Raw genomic sequence first — 24,533 nt, 5'->3', positions numbered from 1 at the left:
AATTGTATATTATGATATGTAGTATTATCTAAAATATTAACAAAATATAAAATATAAAATATAAATTATTCTTCCATATACATATATTTTTGTAGAAATATCTTACCTTATAGATTTTTATAATACGCAATGATTTTAATTTTAGGCATAATATAAAACGTATAAGCGCATATAACGATTCATGACCTATTTCAAAAAGACAACAGATTTCAATTTCACGTCAAAAGATTTCAATCTTGAGTCAGATATACAAATCATAATGAAAGTCTTTGTCTAGGTAAAACGATAAGCATCGAAGTATGCCAGAGCGCTCTATTATCTACGCACAAGGTTGCGAGCAAAATATTAACAATTGAATTTTTGTCTTCCTTCTCGAGAATTTAGAATTCGAACTCGTTGGTCTCAAAAATCGGAGCACGATTGAATCCGCGAGAACGGTCACGACAGTTGATTCGGGACCGTGCGACCGACGAACAAAAGCCAAGAATTTGGCTGGCGGAAACGTCGAGGCCGATAGCGCGCCTCGACTATCATCGAGGAGTTTACGCTTCTCCTGCGGTGGCACCTCACGAGGAAGAAGAAGGGCATCGCCGACGCGGAGAGAAGGGGCCCGCGAGACGGGCCCCTTTCTCGCGCGCGCGTCCACGGCGCTCGCCGTGGAATGGAAAAAAGGAGAGGAGGCCCCGTGACGTCACGAGGCTCGCGCGGCGGTGCCGCTAGCCTCTCACTTGGCCGCCGACGTTCGGCCCGCTCGGTTCATCGTCGGTCGTCGGCTCCGTTCGCTTCGTCTCGCTCCGTCGCGATATCTCTTGAATTTCGCGCTTTCAAAGACGAGAAGAACCGGAAGGAAAAGGGGGCGAAAAAAGGTATACGCAGAGATGATTTCGGCAGTCATATTCGCACGCGAACGGAAGTGTTGAATGGGAATGACAATTGTGCGATTGCGCGGTGACACGGAGATAGGTTTGTCCCCGATATATAAATCGCGAGTTCCGCTTCGCGTCGCGCTTTTGGTGGTGAAGAATTTTTTGTATTCTCGTTCTTCTCTTGATTGTGTGCCATGACACCCTGGATACGATACCGGATGGATTAAGCTGCTGTCGCGGGGTAAGTGACTTTTGTCTCGACGCGCAACTTTAGATCTACGGATCGTTGGCTCTTTGCGATTGTAGAACATATCGCAGTTTCGTTATAGGAAGTTCGTTGTCCTCAGGTTTGAATGCGTGCTTCTCTTCAGACCGCTGATTAACGTGAAAGATTTTACAAAGAATTGAGAATTTAAATATTTGAAAATTAAATGCTCGGAATACGTTTAATTATAAAAAATAAATATTTTTTTACATTTCAATACATTAAATATTTTTTATAATGCGATACATATATATGTATTTTATATATAAATTTTTCTAATGTTTATTATTCTTAAAACTAATCATCGTACATTAACAAATGTAAAATTAAAATCATCGTACATTAACAAAGTGAGATACTATGAAATGTATGTAGAAAATGTATATATTATTAAAATTTTAGATAAAATCTACATATTATTTAAATTATAAAAACAAAGATGTCTTTTTCTGTTGTTATTATAAGTATTTTTTTTTAAATATCAAATTTTATAAAAATGATTGAAAATATATGAACTTATACTCGTTAACGACTTATTCGATTGTTAATAAATTCGATAAAATTAAAAAAAATTATACGTTAGAGATACGTTTATTTTATGATAATTTCAGTAAAAGTTTTATATATATAAATTAATGTGTTTTATTTGAAAATAAATAATATTAATTTTGTAAGAAATTATGTTATTAAATTATTATATTAAGTGTGCATGTGTGCTAATCGCTTACAAAAGTATTTTAGTAGGATTTTTTACACTAATTCTCCTAGATGTTAGCAATCTTATCAGCATTGTAAATTTTATTGTAATAGCAGTGTCAGATTAAAAGATAAATTACTACTTGTCAACTCATAATTTATTCAAATCGATATCAATAATATTTTTTGTAGTTATTTCAATTGTGAAATCTTACATCGAGATTTAAATTATATAAGAAATTAATCGAAAAACAATGAAAATATTATATCACACTTCATGCACTCTGCACGGATAATTTCGAAACCTTTGGCGTGAACTTTTTTAGCAAAAGTGATTACGTATATTATTCTTGATTATCCCAATTTCCGATTAATAGAATGCTCATCATTCGAACGTTCAATTATTCAAACTGTATTTTTCCCGTAATCTTTTTTCATGTTAAGTAACGGTATCGTGTTTTATATTGCTTAAAATAGATTAATAATTGTATTACGAATGATGCTTTACTTCGGAGATATAGTAGAACTTTTTTTATTAATACAATATCGACAACGAAAATTTCCAAAGTTGAGGAAGATGTTATGCTACGAGGAGATTTATATACTATTCGGTTAATTAAAGTTACTTTACGGATCCCTAATCCCTTGTTTCTGTCATTCGATAGAATCTCTTCAAGACAAGCGTTTCGATATTTAGTCATTTGCACAACATTCTTCGCGTTGCAGAAACGTGACCATCTGTTTCCGTATTATACGGCGTGCCCCAAAAACATATGCTCATATTAATAACAAAATATGAAACGAGATCTTATTTTACACATAATATTTCCAATCGAAGTTTTGCTATGAAAATTTTAAACATATTCTTTGACGATTAAATTGACAAGTAAAAACTTATCACAGAAGAATTATTATAATAATTTATTAATTAAAATATATCATTTGAGATTAAAAATATTTGACATATAATCAAATATTTTTGAAAAATTGTCACCTAATTAAAAAAAAATTATTTTGGAACATCCTGTATGTGGCGAATTATTTTTGCCGTTATATCTTAAAGGCATTTAACGGCATTTAATTTTTATAATAAAATTTAATTTCCATGAATACAGTATTAATATAATTTTGTTCTGACAAAGGAACAAGAACAGAAATTTTTAGAAGTAAGCATCGCGAGTGTAAGTTTTTTGTTTTTTAAACAATCGTTTTTATATCAAATCCGTGACGAGAAAGCTATGAAACTACTTGATTGGGCTCGGTAAATGAACTTCTACTACAGTCGTTAAATTTGTGGGTCATTATTTTTCTACAAGAGATATCGATTTTATCGCCGACACATCCGGTTTCCGCTCGTCTTTGTTATGGTGTGTGATACGACTTTATCATTTTATGAAAGTTTACAAAAATATATATTTTTCTTAAATATATATATTTTTCTATATTAATTTTTCTTAGCCGTTTTAATTTTCGCATTTCAATAGATATTTTTAAAAGCTCCTTTAAAATCGCAAAAATTGCAGCAATGTTGGTTTCCTTTTTTCTTCTTTTTTAAATTTTAAGTTTTTAAGTCTTTTTTAAGTTGTAACATGAATTTTTTTTCTAAATAGAACAAATTAAAGCGATTGTTAACTCTGTTTATTTATAACTGTAGAGATTCTTTTCTTTAACACACAAAACGCATTTATTAATTTGGTTTTACTCTAAACATATAAATAAATTTTTTTTAAAAGGCGAAAAAAGAACATTCAGATTTTTAAGATTCTATATTACAGATCGAAGATTAATTAAAATTTTATGAATTTTAAAAAACATTAACAAGCAAAGAAAAATCATTGTTGAAATATTTGTCCCTCTATTTCATTAAAAATAATTAAAGAAAGCGATTATGAAAAATTGACATAATCGATTTAAATAATTTATTAAAGAACTCTCTTACTGCATTAATTTTATAATAATTTTTATGATGAATTTCTATTGCTTAATCAATCGCGTTTAATCTTAATAAATTGTTCTAGGAAAGTTTAACGCACTTCATAATAATAATTCGAAACAACTGCAATATATTTTATTCTATTATATAGAAGTAGTGACTCTCTGAAAAGTCACGCGAGGGGATTGACCTTTCAAGGTGGGCCGCGTGAGACGAATACGCATAAGTCTGAAATAAGTCGTAGATTCATTAATTTCGAAATATCATCTGTCAAATAGGGGCGTGTATCTGCCTCTGCCATCTCAAAACCGAAATTATGAGAAACGCGAAATACGTCGCGTAAAGAAACATAATTGAAAACGTTTGGCCATTTATTGCGGTAGGTAATCACCGATTCGCATTAGTTGGTGGCATTGCGAGAACATTTATGTAAGCCTCGCACTCTGAAAGAGCGCGAATGCCCGCGGGATATTCCGCAAATATCTTACAATTGCGAATAGTTAACAGGCCTCTCTCACAGCAGGCGCAGATACAGCATCCAGTATATCCAGTTCCAATAAAATATCACATCACATTTCTTTCTGTCGTCAAGCGGACTTAAGCGAGATTCATGATACAAATTTTTTACGAGCAATTAGCATTATATGCCAAAAATAAGAATTACTATTGCATTTCTTAGAATCTCTTGCGTTAAGAAAAAAATTAATTTGATAAAAATCAGGACTCTGTTTAGCTTGGTGTATACCTAACCGGATGTAAAATGATGTAAAGTAAATAAATCACTCTATCGTAGAGAGATAGAGTAATTAAGTTGACAAATACAATAATACAAATAATAAGTGATATATAAATTACTCACCACACACAGTTGCTTCGCTGTCATCCAATGCCTCTCCTCTCTGCCTCTCCTAGATTTTCTTCTCTCTCTCTCTCTCTCTCTGCACTTTGCTGTTTCTTTATGGCACTCACACAACATTCGCGAAAGTGCACTCACGATACGATCGCGCAAAATCACGATAATCACGCGGCTCCCAGCATGACATTTCAACGTTGATCGTACATGACGCGAATCTTATTGTATTATGATGAGAGAACACATCACGGAAATAAAGATCACACAAAATTATTCGTTCAGTAGTATCGTCAACGATACTAAATTTATTTGACGACGCTATATCAATATGAATGATAATATTATATATTGTATTAAAATAGGCGAAAAATTTAAAGCGATGCAAGATATATTCTATTTTAAATATATTTACAAATGTAATATATGACTCATAAATATAATTAGATTAAAATAATAATTGCACGGCAAAACAATAGTTCTCTGCTGTTTCGATTCCTGTTTTAAATGAATATATCATGTGACAAAGTATTTGCTTTGATAAATAGCCATCGCCTCAGTAATTCGTTTACGAATCGTCGACGAGTCGTTAGGGAATTAATTAATTGCGCGAGTTGATAATTTAATTTATTTTAATAGGGAATGTGTGTGGATCGCGTTTGCTATCTCGTAATAGTACGTATTGTGCTCGAGAGATAATGTGATGATAGACGGAATGCTACAGAGGGATTGAGTGAAACTGTAAACATTTACAATTTGGTTATAATAATAACCATTTTTGTACTTATATCTTTTTTTCCCAAAAAATAATTACAAAATAATCTATTTTTTACTAAAATTTTTATTCGTGAAATTTTAAATAAATTGGAAACTTTTATGTTTTTAGAAATACAAAAAATTACAAATAAACAGAAACTTTTATTTTATTTTGAAAAAATAAGTTTCTTTAGATAATCAAGCAGTGAGAACGAATATTAACGAAAATAATTTGGAAAATATCTAACTTTTAAAGTTAAATACTGAATAATACATATAATTCTTGTTTATTTATTTTTTTTTTCAAATTTCTTCTATCGTTCTTAAGATAGAACAGATATAAAATGTTATAACCTGCTTTTTTTCTATGTCTATCCTGCTCTTAATTCCTTAAATAATATTAATTAAAGCAAGTTTTAATTTTTATATTTTACCTTAAAATAAACTTTCAAAAATATATCTTCTTTCGGAACTTTTTTAAAATGAATCTAAATTAACTGTTGAAAATTTTTAAAGCAATGTTTAAATATTAATGTAAAAATTAAAACTCAAAACGGAAAAGAAATTATTTAAAATTAAAAAAGTTCACAAATAATTTTTCTTTATAAAAGTTTACAGTTTTATTCAATCCCTGCGGAACACGGAGTATTTTCCCCCTCTCCTGAATGTTGCGTCGTGTAAATGTCAAGGCCACGTGATGGCATGTAAACAATAGCGTGTTTATACATCGCAAACGAGCGCCAAAAAGCGCGTAATTGATTAGTTATTGTCACGAAATATTTAATATTCTACAAAATAAGATTATGAAATATATCGTGTTGTTTGGATTCCAAATTTATTATTCATAAATGGTTATATTACGACGTTTCATTACTTTAATATAACGCGAGATTACTTTGTTGTTATTTGCGAGAAGACTCGAGAAGATAGTGACGTGAAACGTTTTATATAGTATGTTGCATTGTTTTGAAAAAAGTAAGACATTAAGAAAGCGATTATTCGCGCTACGTATATTATAATTAAAGATAATAAACTTATTAATTGCGATGACGGCATATAAAAATATAGCGAATCATAGTTTTGTGCAAACTGTAAGGAAAACCAGTTTTACAAGAGAACTGAATCGCTATTAAAAGCCGAGATAAAAGAACTTTATGCAAATAACAACATACACAGAGAAATTGTCATAGTAAAAATTACAATATAATTTTTATTATTGTGAAACATATTAACATATGTCTAAGAAAAATCATGAGAAAGAAAAAAATATTTTTATTTAATAACATTATATACGTATTATATTTTATAAAGGAATATCATAATTATTCAAATATTTTGCATAATCATTAAAAACAATAAAATACATAATTTACAGTTTTTATAGTAATAAATATTCTAAGAATATCGTTCCAGCTTTACAAATAATAAATATTGTAAAAAGGAATATATTTTCATGTAATTTGTACTTTGGAAAATTTTCTCCGTGTATAATACGTTTCTTTAAATACGGATAGTGATATTAGCATAACAATAATCTTTTTGCCTCTGCATGTCCTTCCCTTCCCCTCTCACTTGCTTTTGTTTAGTGAGACTCACCCCACTACGTCGCACCGACATATCGTCTAATATATCAAGAACGCGTCACTATTCCTTACAGTTGTTAATAAATCCTTGATGTGTAACGTGACTTCTCGTTACTTTAATCTATATAACGCGCAGTTACTTTATCATTCGCGATATTCGAGTGGGCAAGTATCAGCGCGAGATGTTCTACGTGTCGCATTATCTTTTGAGAAAAGTATCGAAAAAAATATTAAATTAAATTAAATTATTATAATTAGAGATTATTAGCTCGCATTATTGATTAATAAATGACAGAGGAGTATATCGCAGGATTCGTAGGAACGTAACGTAAGGATCATAGCTTTGTGTGATCGTAATTGTTTCCCTATCGAAGTGCATGTAACAAAATTTGCGTCGTGTGCGATCAACTTTGAGAGTGACGTGCCAAGTACCATGCGATCGTAAATAAAGTATTTTCGCGAGTGAGTATTGTGTGAGTGTCATAAAGGAGCAGCAAAGTATGAACAGAAGAAGAGGAAACAAAGAGAACGAGACTCTTGAAGAGGCATTGGTCGATAATGGAACTGTGTGGTGAGCAATTTATAAATTATTTATTATTTATTGCTTATGAATTTAATTATTCGGTATATCCGCAGTAATAATCTATTTTACATCATTATGTAATATAATGTATATGTAAAATATTTCGTATGTTTATTTGCTTTGAAATATATAATATTTATAATATTTTTAATATTATTAATAAATATTTTGAATATATAAAAATTGATATTTTTTAAGATAATGGATTTGTATGTTGCGAATATCAGAGAAGAATAATAAAAAATAAACGGAAGGCTAAAAATTTTTTTTGACGGTTATGCCAAAAATTATAATAGATACAGTAGTAAAAAATATTATCTACTGTTTATTCTCTTTACTTGATATATTTAAATTTATTCTTTATTTCTGTAAATGTATTAAAAGAAAATAGAAAATATAAGTTAAGCTGACAAAAGAAGATACAAAAGAATGATACGAATAAATAAATTTAGAATGTTTCGTCAAGAAGGAGTGGAGTTTTCTCAGTCGATTGCGAGCAAAATAGCTGGTCGGAACGAATTGTCGCCGATCGCGTCGGCCGAACGGACTCGCATGATCGACAAAGATTATTATATACCGCGGCGGTTGTTCCGTTCTCATTTATTGGATCGGAACGCTTTGACGGAGTTCAATCGATCGCGCACGAAAACAGGAACAAAAAGGAGTGTCGATCGATTTGCATGCCAGACCTCTTTTTTCGCGAGGCGCGCGAGCGAGCGATTTATTATCACGCGCGGCGAACGCTCATTAGACACATGTATCTCCTTGTCTTCGGGCGATGCTCATTAGTGGCGGCGAGTGCGATACTCGCTTCTTTTGCGACTAGATAACGATTAATAAACGATGTTGGATTACGCAGCAGATTATTGGATTAATAAGTATCCGTTTATACCTGCCATACCGGACGTATGGCTTCGCCGCAGCTTGATTTCTCCGCGAAGGCGTCACAATGACGAGCTATTCGTTGACTACAAAATCTTACATCTTGTACTATTCGTATTAACTCAAATCCGTATTAACTCAATGGGCGTAGTTGATTTATTACTTTGAGGGAATAATTTATATAATTAAATATTAAATAAAAATATCAAATAGCGGTTTAACATGATGTTATATCAACGTAAGTGTGAAATTTCATATATAATCTAATATACACATAATTTAATTATATGTATAATCAAATAAAGAATACATGTATATAAAAAAAAGAAAAAAATAAAGAGAGAAAAAGAATGGTTTTCAATATTTTTTTTGGATCAATTTGGAGTTGATATATTCCTTAAAATCTTGAAATATTTGTATATTTAAAACTTAATTTTGTAATAATTAATAAAAACTTGAAAACAAATATATATAAATTTCTTTTTATTGTCGAAAGAGATAAATGAAAGAAAATAAATTTAAAAAAAAAATATTCCACGTTTAATTTTACGACTTTCCTTTATCAGAATTTTAATTTGAGACTTAGTTGTGATATATAATGTTGAGAATTAGAAAGTTGCATTGAATGGTAATCTCATTTGACATTTTCATTCGGGAAAAATCAACTTCGAATTAGCAATGCAGTACATATTGTAACTTTATCATGTTTCATATGTCGGACATTGATCCGGATTGCAATTTAGTATTTTTCTTATGATTATAGATGCATTTTGCATTTGTTTATCGGGAATAACATCGAGTGTCGCACGTTTCTGTGAAAGCGAACCGGATCTCGTTAGTGATTCGTGTTTTGCGCCCGCGACGTGATGTATCATTCTGGATTATCACTGACCACTGAAGAATGCATAATATACCGGTATGGTATCGTCCGCAGAGAGCCCTTCGTACGATATGTTAATACGTACATGAATAAACTAGGGAGAAAGAGAGAGAGAGTCGATACTGTTTGGACGATACTCTGTTCAAACATCAGATATACGTTTGTTCTAAGTTTGCGTCGCTTGAATGTTTCGCGCATAGATTTACAGATAGTATCCGTCGTATTTATAACTGTCGTCGGTAATCAACTAAAATAATCCCAGCTCGGTGATGATGTCAATTTGTAATGCGCGATCGCGCTTTCATATCCACTAAAGCGCGTATCGATAAATGAAAAAGATGTGACTACTGTCGAGATGCAAATTCGAATTTTTATTCTCATTGGAAAAAAAATACCGAATGTCATCATTAATTGTGGACAAGATACATAAACATTAATTTATTCATTGGATTAATTTATCAATTGCCTTATTAAAATCAAATCACAACAATCAGTAGAATATCTAAATATATATAATTTTTTAGCACATCGTGTGATACATTTTTGATAATTTAAATAATTTAATATAAATAATTAAATTGAATTTAATATAAATTAAGATTAATCTCTAATTTAACGCACAAATTTATGCTGAATATCAAATCAAATGTGAATTAAATCATTGATAATATCGGGATTTATAAGAACATTACAATATAGATAAAAAATGTGACTTATTGTTAGGAGGCAAGTTGAAACCGATCCCTCTTCCTTGTATATCCGTCACGAACAACCACCAATTGCATCTTGTCATTTTTCCACGACTCTCTTCAGTCTTGACCGCAAAATAGAATGAAGAAGGAAACGACGGAGTTTAGATAAAATGGTCGTGGAGAGAATCTTGCGAAATGAAAGATGTTGCGGCGGACAAGTAAAAAAGAATTTCTCTCTAGCTGATATTATACTCTACTGACAACTGCCTCATCTGTTCATATCGTATTACTGTCACATGCTTCAATCGAGCATTATTTTCTTAATCTAATGGAAACTGTATTTTTTTGTCAGAATGTTATCATTTAGGGTATCTATTCCTTGGAAAAATATGGGAAACCTGGAATTGTCAGGAAATTTTTGTGAAAAAATTAGGGAATTCTTATGGAATTTTATTGGGACTCAAGGAATTTTCAGAAAAATTTTCTCTTTGATAATTTTGCTTTGATATTATAACCAATCGGCAATCTGTTGATAAGCCAAATTGTGAATTATGTGTTGAAAATATATACAATTTGCTTCTGTTTATATATTCAATGTTTTAACAAAATATTGAATATATTATACATATTATTTATTGTAATTTTTAGTGATAAAAAATGAAAATAATTGACAAAATATATTTATCTTATTCAGTTTTTTTTAGTACATTTATAAATCTAGCACTTGAAACTTGAATGATTCTGTGTTTTTCCTCAGTATGAATGAAAAACATTAGAAAACGCATACAATAAATAATTTCATTCTGGAAAAATACACAAAAAAATCTTAAAAATATTCTCTCAATCTGAAATTTTTAATTCAAAATATCTGAAAGATCAGGAAATTTCAGGGCACTTTTTTCCAAGATTTGAATAGATACCCAAAGTTTTTCTATATTAATTGATTCCATTTTAACATTTTTTATTTCACATTGTTCGAAACGACGATAAATTTTATTCTTTTCCGATAATTCAATTATATATAAAAAAAAAAATATATGAAAAAGAATGAGCATTTTTTAGAGTCGTAAGCTTTGTAAAAAAAAAAAAGCAATTAAAACACATGAGAGAAATGAGAGTGATTTCTATCCGGTATAAAAACTGTATGGCAGTGTAGAGCGAAAACGAAAGCTTCTCCACAACACAGCGTGTTCACGAAAATTGCAATTTCTGGCAGTGACCGACGCGGTTATTTCTCCGTCAATGTAATATATAATTATTACGACGTTTCACTCGCGTTTCGCCGATTGGTGAAAACGACGTGGTCGCTGTCGGTCCCGCCCTGAATTCGTATTTTTTGAGCGCGACCAACTTATCGTATATGAATCTCAGTTATTTGATCCGATCGTGAATTGGAAAACGCTTGACCATGACGGCGCGAGGCGCCATTCGATCCCCTTCGTACAATTTTTTCGGCCGATTCTGTCCCCTAAATTAAGCCAGTAGTACCGAAAAATGATACAGCTTGCGAGAGCTTCCTCTGGATTTTGGATTATTATTCTAGTCGCAAAACAGAATCGTTTAATATTTTTTTCGCAATGAAATATTTTATAATTTAATCATTATTTTTGGATGATTTCAGTAACTTTGTAAGGGATTTTTTTTTAAATTATTTATTTAGTAACCTATTTATGTGTTTGTTTAAAAGTATTCTTCCCTTAAACCTTAAATTATATATCTATGATTAATATTTTTATCGGATTATTTATTTTGCATTAACTAATAATGCTATTTTTTTACAATAAAGAGAAAGACGAAACATGACATATTCATGTCTTTATCATTTTTTAAAACTCAATAGCCATGAAATATACAAACGGCATATCCTGTTGGTTATTTTTGTGGGCTCTTTATTTTTGCACATTCTGAACGATCGAAGACAATTTTAAAATGCAACCTGAAACGTAGATGGCTGTGATGGTTGAGGGCTGGCTAGTCGGATTTCAAGGTTAACGATATAACCAGGATGACCTCTACGGAGGCGCGTAAATTCTTCTTGCGAGCGAAACGAGCGCAGTCTCAGGCTATAAAAATTCGAAAGGGGCTATCTCACACGCATCTCCCGATGATGGTGATGGTGATGGTGGTGGCTTGTGCATCTGGATGCACTTTCGCGATCGAGGTTAAAAACACTTTCGCCGCGGTCGAAATTAAGCCGTATGCATGTGCGAGCAACGCGAGCTGTATGTCGGCATAATTAAGACGATTGACTCTCCGAAGCTACCGGGAGCCACCGGTGAGAACAGCGGCGGCGGAAGACAATCGTGAAAGCATCCCGGGAAGAGATTCCCTTCGATTGTCTCTCGTAGAAAGTAAACACAGGCGAGAGAGAGGTAAGAGCGTAAGCTCGCGCTTCTCCCCGAATCCCCCCGTCGCACTATCTCTCTCTTTGTTTCTCGTGCACGCAGCCACCGCACCGGAATTCGTGAATTAAAGTCTTCTGGTTTCATGCTCGGCTGCCCCAAGCCATGATGGACAAGGCTTTTGTTTGGGCCTCGGTAGCGAGCCGAGGCTGAATTCGCGAACCGGAAGTCAACCACCGCCGAAAATCGTGTACCACCGCACGACCGTTTCCGGATCCGCTGACTTTCTCCGACGCACTCGCTCGAGCCGGTAGATATCTAGCACTTTCGAAACGATGAATATATTTATGTGGCTTTTCCACCTTTTCTATTGTTTAATTAGAGTTATTGTGAAGATGTTTGGCTCGAGGTCATAGATGGATAGTCGAGAGATAGTAGAGGCTTTTAAAAAGAACGCGTGTATTAAGCAAATATTTTTTAATGATAAAAATTTAATGGTATCTTATTGTATACATACATATAACTTTAGATACCAATCAAAATTCATCCAAATGTATAACTTTCACTTCTTGTACACTTGATCATATATAAGGTTTCCATTAGATATTTTTTTTTACGCTCCTCATTATTTTTTAAAATGAGCTACGATGACGCATTGAAATATCGCTGAGATATTGAATGCATGATTATATTGATTAAAAATTTATAAGCCAATTTCCCATTCTGAAGATGCTGGTAAAGATACTGTCATTGTTAGGTGAATATTTTCTTATTTTTATCATCTTCGAGATAAATACATACCGAGTTACCGCAAGTATCAAGCGCCGTTTCCTTTTCAAAGTCTTGTCAGAGGAAGGTTTTTTTCTTCCTTTATCCAATTCTCTTTGAATTTCTCTCGGCCTCCTCTCTTCTTTTTTCCACCATTCCCCAGTTTCGTACCATAAAAATGAAAATTTTCGGGCCGCGACACGAAACGAACGGTGAATGGCGATTGAAGCTTCAAAGAACCAACGGAGAACAGGTTTCCAAAGACGCGGGGATGTTTGATGCACTGACGTGCACGACATCGATATAACGTGATCAGTGACCATCAGTCACAAGAGGGGAAAAGAGATAAAAAAATGGACAAGATGCAAAAATTAGAATCTCTCTGATAACGTGAACATAGTTGAAAAATTCATGTTTCATATTATGCGATTATGAGTTATTATGCATTATCAGTCGTGGACAAATTAAGAAATGTAAAAATAAAGATTATTTATTTATACGTTTCAAAAATTAAATATAATAATATATTTTTATTAAATATTTATTGTTATTTTTATTCATTTCAAAGGATATATTATAATAAGATACATTAAATTAATAATTATAATTGATAACACGAAAAATGCGAAAGAAATTCCAACTTACCTGCGGATTAATTGAATGTAGATAATAAAGTTGATTAAAAAGATACAATGCATATCCATATACTATTAATAACCTATTCGGTGCTTATTTCGTTGACATAAGAATTTGAAATATTGCTTAATGATTAATAATTATTAATTTATTTGGCCATATCAAGTATATCTGGAATAAAATCGAATTGTAGTCGAAACTTGATTACATTTCTTTTTTTTTTATTTCGGATATGTAGCTTATCGTTGTTGCTTTCCGATGTTCTCAATTAACTAGTTTGATGTACTAACAATAAGTGAAGTAGGAAATTACCAAGTGCGTTTATCGCTTTATCTACATAAAGAAAGTTAAAACTAACAATATATTGAGAAGCGAGAAGAAAAAAGGTAAACAGAAAGTTGGAATAAGAAATTTATTTTGTTATTTTTTAAATAAAAAATATGTAATTTTATATCACTTTTTTATGTTTGTTGTTATACGTTTGTAAATTATATTATATTTATTTACAAATTATTTTTTTTTATAATTATATGATTTTTTTATATCAGAAATGTATGTGTTACGTAAAATGCAATTTAAAGTTGGTCGATCAGCCGGAGTAGTGTGTGAATTACGGGACACCACGATAACTTTTATCTCCCCATTAAAGCAAGGATTTAATGCATTGATTAAAGAAAAAATGGCTTGAAACATTCGGTTTTACAGCAATAATTGTTGATTAGAATAAACGCACGTTAAAAATTACGTTAATACTATTTTTAATTTATTTATTATTATATATTAAATATTACGGTTTTCTTTTGATTTATTCTTCAGTCTTTTTCTCAAGTGCAACAGTTGTTATAGATTTAGTATTAATATTATTTGTTGCGCCTGAGTATGTGCCAATTATCATTTCGTTAACAAGGAATTGACGTATATCGTTCGAGGACATGACGAAAATTTTTCATTCTGACACGTTTATTATCTCTGAGTAGGTATAGTGAGGTAGATATACGTGACAGGAAGTAAATTAGGAACACGATTTTGCGAGATGAGCAAAATAATTGATAATGGAGGAAAAAATGCAGGTAGCGAAAATAATGAAAATGGACGAGTAAAGAGAATGAGACTTGAGAAGTTGATTTTCGTTCTTCGAGCTGGCTGGTCGCTCGTACAAGCTATGATCTAAAAACTTGTCGTTCGAGGTTATTAACTGTCTTGCGAATAAAAAAACGAGGGAGAAGTCTTCTGAATTAATTTGATTCCGTCGTGGCCATGGGTTCGCGGTTTGCATTTATACATCGTCTCTCTTGCGTAACCGGAATTTAAAACTTTGATAGATCGTTTCGATAACGAGTGAGCACACTGACAATGAGTAATTTTTAACATTTATTATTATTTCCAATTATTTGTACTTTATTATTATTATTAATATTTTGTATTACTATTTTTGAAATTAATAAAATTATTTTTTAATGTATGTTTTTTGAACTATACAGAATTATAAATTTTTTCATCTATAGGATATTATCTTTCTATAACTGACATTGTTTTAATATTTAATATATTTTGGCATATATCATAGAACAATTTTTAAAAACTGCAGAATTAATAATTTATAACGGATATCACAATTTTTTTTGTACTGTTTATATATTTTAAATTAACTGAGAATGTTTATAGATTTGTTTTAATAATATATTAATGGAAATTTAAAAAAATCGCAAAAATATTCATAAACTTAATGTTAAAATTTTGAATCAATTTAAAAATTAAATATTTAATTATTTAATTTTAAAAATTAAAAAATTAAAGATACCGAAAAATTAAAAATATCGAAAAATTAAAAATATTGAAAAAAAATTAAATATTTAAAAATTAATCATTTAAATATGTAATTTTCGGTATTTGCTTCAGAGATTTGATTTCGATGAAGATCACGTTCCGGGAATGGAGGAGTGACGACGCACCCGGTTGCATAATACGAAACCTAGTAACCTTTTGTATCCCGATGCACCCCGAGACATGCACAGATAATATATACCACACTCCGCCACGTAATAATGGGCGCGCACGTTATTCTGTTAAGGTCACTTGTTCGATGGCGCTCGAACAAGTCACGATGAGCGTGTCTCGATGCATGACTGACATAATAAATACTTTCTATCGGTAAAATACGTTTATCATATTCATCGCTCAAAGAACCTTCAAAAATTTTTTTTTATATATTTTGATATAATTATATATATATATATATATATATATATATATATATATATATATATATATATATGAGTAACATATGAAGAGAGAGAAGGAAATAATGATTTAATTTTTAGTTATATAAGTTTTCTATTAAAATGTTAAATGTAGTAACAAAAACATTTAAATATTTTGGAAAATGGAACTGAAAAAGATATTTATATATATATATATATATATATATATATATATATATATATATTATATTGTGAAGATGTTTAAAAAAAATGTTCTTTTAAATGATGGCTGATGAAATGCTCGCACAAATTTTGTATCCATTACATATATAAATTTTTTTTTCTGTCATTATTTTTTTAATTTGAAATATGAAAGATATATACAATATTATTATTATAAATAATCAACTTAATCTGAGATTCAATAAACTAGTGAATCATTCGAAATGTGATAATGTCTTTAAGTAACAATCTAAATAAATTGCGTTTAACAAAAAACGAAAATTTTCCTCTATTTTTATTGGATGATGTGTAAACTTCACTAGTTGCAAACAATGAGCGACCTTGATGAAATAAAAATAAATATATCGTTTCAGGCGCGCGCAATTATGTCCGAAGAAACGATTACGCCACTTTCGTAGAAATCCGTGCGAAAACATACGTCCCGCCTCTTCTACAGAGAGGTAAATCGTTATTCACGACGATCGGCCGTGCCGTTAGCATGCCGCGAGAAAATCGGAACAGGTTACGAATATATCATCCGTTAATTCGCACGCCTGCCGATGTCGCGCCGAATCTCACGCCGCACGTGAATCTCACAAAAGTGCCGCATTATAGTGAGCGAGATCGTAACATGAACACACAAAAATTGAAAAAATAATTTTTTCTCTCTACTTTCTTAACGGGGAATCTTGTGCCATATGATTTCTCGCCTGATATTTGACGTGGTGCGAAGTCATGCAGAAAGAATTTTCAAATACATGCAACGTTGATGTACAAAGTATTGAGAGAAATAAAGATTTTTTATATAATTTTTTTATTAATTTATTTTCTAGTAACAGTTTTTTGGAAAAATATATACTACTCGAAAAAAATAAGAAACATTTTTCATCCTCTAAACATTTTTAAACCGTTGAAACTCGACACAAAATCATCAAAAGATAGAGTAGATACAAAATTCAAAAAAGCACTTTGAAGCTTAAAGTTTCAACTTTAACACGCTATCAGTGATTTTAAAAAAATTTTTTATCTTTCTTGTTCTGTGCTTTAAAAAAAAAACACATTGTTTTGCTCCTTAAAATTATATATTTTTGACATTCTGCAACTTGATAAAAGAATTTCTTTTAAAAAGTTTAACTCAAGTTCCATAAACTGCAATATTTTACAACTACTGAATCTACAAAATGTTTTTTTTTTTTTTTTTTAAATTTTTTTACCAATTTTTTTTGACACGATTTTTTACACGATTTTGAAACTAAACTGTATTTTTTAGAAATAATGTTGATTCTCGGCGAAAAATTAAAAAAGTATTTTGTAGCTTGAAGTTTCAAATTAATGTGCTATCGGTGATTTAAAAAAATTTGTTATTTTCTCATTTCTAAAAAATACAAGTTTAGTTTCGAAATTGTGTAACTCGGTCAAAAAAAAATCATAGGAAAATTAAAAAAAAAGCATTGTGTAGGCAAAATGTTGTACTTTATGAAACTTGAGTCAAATTCTTCAAGAGAAATTTTTTTATCAAGCTGCAGAGTATCAAAAATAATTTTATGAAACAAAACGTGTTCTTTTTTAAAGCATAGAACAAGAAAGATAAACAAATTTTTTTAAATCATTGATAGCATGCTAAAGTTGAAACTTCAAGCTTCAAAATGCTTTTCTAATTTTGTGTCTACGATAATTTTTTGTGTTAGCGGTTTGAAAATAGCCCAATTTTTAGGGTATGAAAAGTGTTCTCCATTTTCTTTTTGAGTAGTGTATATATATATATATTTTCTTTTCCTTTGAATAGTTTTGAAACTCTATCTTATTTGTTCGAGCGTTACGCGAATGAATCTTGATATATACTTGAAGTACTTCACCATTTTATCTAATCCAAGAAGTCTGTGCATAACTACGCGTATAACACGGCCGTGTAAGCAAGTATGCAAATCCTCGGGAGGAAATCCTGATCCTTTCACCGCGTGACCACAGTTTGTATCTGGCCTATTCTGATCTAGCAGAGTAAGCGCCTGTGATTATAATCGCGCACTTTCAAAGTTAGCATCTGGTGCGTTAAGTGATATGCGTGATAAGCAAGTACAGAAGCAAGTGCACACTTCCGTGTTAGTATTTAATCCCGTTTTTATTCAAAATAGACGAATAGATTAAGAAAATTAAGTATATGCCATATTTAAAATTCATTAAAACGTCATCGACTCTTAACAATGTTATTGATAATTAGAACAGCATCATTATACTAACTCGATAAAATGCAAGGATTTTTTATCACAAAATTATAAACGGATTATCACAAAATTTTATTAAATAACATAGTTTGACGTAATACATTTTATAAAGAGAAATAATAATTATAAATGCAAGTTATACTTTTATAAGAATCTCCTTAAGTAAAGATCGTACGCGTGTATTTTTGCAATGCGAAAACTCATGAAGGGCATGAAGTGCAACAGCGTGTTACACAGAAAGAACGAGCATCGATTACAATAGCTGATTCCGCCGACAATGGATCGTCACGTCCTTTGTTCCTTCCTTCCTTTCCTCTCTACAAGTGTGCGAAAATCCTTTTCCATCATCTTGTGAATACAATAGGACTAATATATGTTGGCGAGTGCGTCCTTGTTGTTTTCCGCCTTGACTGTATTTCGCTCGCGGTGACAGTCAATGACGAATAGCGATTTCGAGTTTAATAGAACCGATGTTGCGATTCAGCTCAAGTTATGTTAGCGACCGTTAGCCAATCAGAGAGACTCAATCCACGGCTACCAAGCTGGGCTCGCTACCGTGGGTTGACTTCGGTAACCCATCGAAAAGTAATGCACGATCGGATTGAGTATCCCTGGACGTGCCGTATTACGCCACACTTGTAAAGTGTGTCAATAGGAAAACAAACAGACGAATGTGCTCCTCGTGACTAACCCACTCACCAAAAGTCGTTTATAGAGACCGACCTTATGGAGACTTTGATGATCGCACGTTTATATTTATATTTGTGCGATGTCTGACGATGCTGTGAACCCTTTATCTAAACGCAAATATAGGTGAAGCCTTTTCTGTAAAAGAAAAAAGTGGCCCTTTTATTTTTTTGCGTAATATATATATTCGAAGAAGGCAGCCCAGAATTTCCACAAAAAAAAAATCAGATTGCGATAAAAAAAATTATTTTATACAAAAAATAATTTTCAAACTATCGTAATTATTAAGTAATCGTTACACGCTGAGTAGCATTCAATGCGTTGCATGATTTGAATTATGCCTTAAGAGGCTTGTCGCGCAGCCTGCGATACACGCTAAAGAAAACTACAAAGGGTCAAAGTGCGCGAAAGAATGCGGTTCAAGCATGAAAAAATTCGCTGCTTTGAGGATCATGAGTGGCGAGGCGTTCGTTCTTCATCCGCGAGCACAATTTCTCAGCAGCTGGTGCGTGCTACTAGCACGACTTCACTCCACGCGGCGAACGGAGAGATTAATCTGAACGAACGTCCACGTAATCGCCAGATATCTCCTTTTATGCCGGCACAATCACACACACACACACACACACACACACACACACACACACACACACACACACACACACACACACACACACACACACACACACACACACAAACATATACACACATAAATGCACATATACGCAAAACTCCTTTCTATTGCACGATGGCAGAAAAGTCCCGTAATGCGACATCCGTCGCCGGTACGCAGCTTGTCGCCTCGCTTATCGACTTAGGTAATTAATACCGGTCTAGGTGGTGCAGATCGGAATGCGGCACACAAACTTCTTGGGCCTACGCGCGATACCGGAACGGCGATTCTCAGAAAATACCACCTAAGCTACATCGTTGTGCAGTACTCGCGGTAGATGATGATGAACGTCGTGTTTGCTTTACACCAATGGTACTTGAAGAGGTACTGCAGAGGATTTTTTATAAGTAGATTGTTAATATTAATGAACGTAGAGAGAAAGACATCTTGACAATGTATATATTTGATTGGACATATTAATAATACTCATGTGTTATATAAATATATTTTAAATTGGGCGAAGTGAGAGAAAGAAAGATATTTTATTTTTGGGATATATTTTATTTAGGATAGATATTTCTATTTAGTTCGATTATGTGCATTATATATTTTACAAAATACTGTTTTCGACAACTAGAGCAATTATATCAGAGCAAAAATTCAATGTAACGTGTCAAAACTTTTTACTTGGATTTGAATTTAAAATTGATTTTATTTCACTATTAGACCGTCTCGATCTAAAAATAAGCTTTCCGTTAATCCAGTGGTCCGGTCACCTCCTTTGATTAACGAATTCCTATCGAACTCATCGCCGTGAAATACTCGTGTAAATTCTCGCCGCGTCATTAAGTCGAATACCGGAAGCTGTTATGATTGGAATTGTTGCATTTCTTTCCGACATCATTGAAACGGCTTGCAGTAAACTTGAAAAGGATAAAGAAGCAGGGTGACCTGGCTGACCTGTTTGTGCTGAACAAACCGTTGGCCGTGCCGGTAAAAACTTGGGGAAAATGGCGATGCAACCGGTTTGAATCTCGCTGTCGGGAGGAGGAAATGCTCCGTCTCGCTTCAATCGCTTTTCTAAGTCGTTCCCTTACCTTCGCACCAATTAATTATTTGTCGCTGTACATCAGCCACTGTTACTGGTTGATCGCTGTAATGTGTAATGTGTAGTCGCGAGAGAAAAGGAGAGACTTTAACGCCTGGCTGACGATGATGCGTCAAATTGAAGAGAGTCGCAAGATAATCCGTAGATCAAGTAGCACATGTAATCTATTGAAAATAGAATAATACGAGCTAGTAGCGTGGCAAAGTGATGATGGAACCTAGTTTGAAAGAGTCATTAATTCTAATTAAACATATATATATATATATATATATATATATATATATATATATATATATATAATACGTATAATAATTTTTTTACCTGACATTAGCATCTGGAATATATTTTTTGTACAACTTTGGAGAAATAATTTTTCAAAAGAGACGTATAATTTATGATTTTCTTTTACACATCTTTTTGTGGCAAAATTATTTGTAAAAAATATTCCTGATGTAGTATTACATCTTATATAATGAAACAAGTATCTATTTATATTTCTCTAAGCACGAGTCTAAGAAAATCATATAAGCCTTCATATTACTGTCGCGGATGTTATCTAACATCGAACAGAATATGTTCTTTCCATGCGTGCATCAGTCACACATGTTGCACGGCAGGTGCATATCATGTAAAAGACACTTGTGTAGTCTCGCTATGAAGGCTGTTAACCTTATCCGCGATACAACGTGGCGGCCATTGTCTTTTCCGATTTCTAGGCAGCGTTGCGTACGATACGGCTAAGTTACCTATTTAATAATCGACTGGTAACAAAAATCGGTTTTCGCGTTCTGGCAAAATGCCGCAATCATCCTTGTGCACGCGCGAAACGTACTTAATATCCTTTCCTTAATCCAGAAATGATTCTTTTTTGTTATGAAAAAGAAGACGAGATATTAAGAGATATATTAAAAAAAGTAGATTCAGGAATTAATCTGATTTGCATAATTACGACGTTCGTAGATTAATTTATATTTACCGTTTATCAAAATTTGCACATATCGAGCCATCAACCAAAACGTCAATCAAAACAAGATACTAGAAACGTCAATAACCGTTGCATATCTCCGTTAACTATATATCTTTATCATGAGTACTTTTACTTATTTTATTGACATGTCTATCGAACACATTTTATACACAGCTGGCCGATATCAAGAGAGCATCACGGCAATTCGCTCGCGTGAATCAAGATAAGAGATCTATGAAAAATAAATGATCGGGAACGCGCAAGCGAACTTATAATACGCTCTCTTGAATAGGGAAGTCACTGTCCTCTCTGTTAAAGCGCCTTTCCTCTCACTATATTACATGCGCGCGAATGTGTGTACGTCGGCTTGTTCTTGTAACGAATCGGTGCCGTTCCCGGTAATAATTCCATAATCGTCGGTCAGGTCGATGTTCACGCTCTGTTCATCGCGAGTAGAACCACCAAGAAAGATTACTATTTAAATATATCCATCCGAAATGAATCATTCGTGCAGAATACCCATTTCATTTTGTTTTTGAACGAACTTTTATACGTCGTCGTAAAGAATCACAATCGTGGATCACGTTCGAAGAAAGGAGGAGAACGGATACCTGCACGATTTAACTTCGCTTACGGTGAAATATACATTACGTCACTCCGAGAGATCTCCACTGATGTATATAAACGAGCAGTTCGATGAATTCTCCACGTCACGGGATACGAAGGAAACGATATAGTAACGCGAACTATTCTGACTTATAATTACACTAGTTCACAAAGTTTACATTTTCTTTAGTGCCAGAAATGGAAATAACTTTTTTTTAAACGTATTTTGGGACGCTAAATCCAAATCTGCAAGACAAAATGGCCTGTCAGGTCGTTGTTTTCGAGAAAAACGGCGTTGAAATCCCCCAAAAACGCGTTTTTTACTATTTGTGAAAATTCATAGCAGAATCCAATGTGCAAGAGACTTCAAATAAGACTCAAATCAAAGCTTGAATATTGTACTTTAATATAAAAGTATCCAATCTTTTATAGGTGCAATCAAATCTAAGCTGCGCTTTGTTTTTAGAAATAACCGCACTGTGTCAAGTAGAACGTTGTACTATGCAGTTGGATTGCAGGTAAAAGATTCGATATTTTTATATTAAAATAGAATGTTCAAGCTTTCATTTGAGCCTTGTTTGAAATCTTTTGCATATTGGGTTCGTTTGCTATGAATTTTCAAAAATGGTAAAAAACGTGTTTTTTAAGAGTTTAACCCATCCCCCCCCCCGTTTTTCTCGAAAATTTGACCCGATAAAAATTTTTTGATGGCAGATTTGTGCTCAGCGTTTAAAGTTACTCTAGAAACACTGTTCAAATGCTCTGGCATAAAACCTTGTAAACTAGTGTTATCGTTATTACGCGCGTTGTTTTCTAAAACGAGTGATTATGATAAATATTTATCCGCGATCGAGCACTTGCTCGATGTTAAAATTCCAACACGTACGAATACGATCGTAAATAAAAATCCAACAGAATAATGGATATTTAATCGTCGTAAGTGCTCTTAATAAGAATATATCGTACGATAAGATTTTCCGCTTAATCATTCCGCTTAATAATGCGACAAAGAAAAAATTATAGGACAGAGAAAAGAGACAAAACACGAAGTTTACTATATTTCTACAATTTTAAGACACAGATTAATGTTATACATTTATCACATATTACATATACATTCTATTAATTGTTATGCATATATAAATTAATCTACGAATGGTAAAAAAATTAATCTTTTTATAAACTTTTTTTTATTAAATTGAATTATTATTGAATACGTATTTTACTAGACTTTGGTTTCGTGTACATGTAGAATATGAAAATAATTTTGTGTTATTATTTTAATATTATTTTTTTTATATACTCATATTTATATTATGTGCAACGATGTAATTTTTAATAAAAAGCATGGACATATGCAGAAACTGCTATTATTGACAGATGATGGAAGATTGTAAAAATATTTGTGTCACAATATCGTGTTTTTTAGCTTTTTGATCATTTATTCGAGCGTGGGTGACTCTCTCGCATCAAGGCCATTTTTCGCAATACATTGGATTTCGAAGGCTGATTTGCATATTTCGAAATTTCATTGCGTTACGTTAGATTCTTGAAAGATACATATATCTTTACGACAATTTAGCAATTAATGATATCTTGATATCATGATTAGACGTTATTAATATCGTAATATTTTATAGCATTATACATTTTATCTTTGTGATTTTTAGCATTTTTTGTTTAATTTTATGTAATATTAACAACTGAATTGCATTGAAATATAAGAAATATATTCTGACGCTATCACATTTAATAATTTATTTAAGCGTAGGTGCTCCTCTCGCATCAAGGCCATTTTCGCAACACATTTTGACGTATAAATATTGAATGCGCGATTGCATTTTTGGAATAGAATTTATTTTATTATTACGCGAAATAATATAATTTAATTTGTCGTTTTGATCGTAAAGGATGTTTCTGGATAAGTGAAAAATTTTAGAAGATGTTTCTTCGTCGAAAATTAGTCTTTTATATAAATATATATTCCTATATTCCTTTCTGAGGAGTTATTTTTTTCTCCAAAGGAGGTGAAAATTAAATTTTTGTGTTGTTATTGTTCCATTTTTTAATTTTTACTATAATTTTGTTTTATTTGCTTTTTTAATTTATTTTAATACTTAACTTTTCATTATTTGAAACCTATGCCATTTAGCACGTTGCTGTGTACAAGTATTT

The 24,533-nt window shown here is 32.1% G+C and overlaps 1 protein-coding gene across 2 annotated transcripts in view; it reads left to right on the top strand.

Annotated features, from left to right (window-relative positions):
• The first annotated feature begins 740 nt into the window (after positions 1 to 740).
• The window catches only part of LOC126856239 (uncharacterized), a 77,258-nt gene continuing 53,465 nt past the window's right edge, over positions 741 to 24,533 (top strand). The window contains exon 1 of one of the 2 annotated variants that reach the window (XM_050604579.1): positions 741 to 1,107. The gene's annotated coding sequence lies outside the window, so the exon portion shown is untranslated. Of the gene's footprint in view, positions 1,108 to 7,105; positions 7,521 to 24,533 lie in introns of those variants that run through there. The other variant, XM_050604580.1, reaches the window with a different exon arrangement.

This window comes from Cataglyphis hispanica, chromosome 18, assembly GCF_021464435.1.
Source record: "Cataglyphis hispanica isolate Lineage 1 chromosome 18, ULB_Chis1_1.0, whole genome shotgun sequence".
Classification (NCBI taxonomy): Eukaryota; Metazoa; Arthropoda; class Insecta; order Hymenoptera; family Formicidae; genus Cataglyphis; species Cataglyphis hispanica.
The sequence above is the reverse complement of the archived record's forward strand: the minus strand, read 5'-3'. Positions and strand labels throughout refer to the sequence as shown.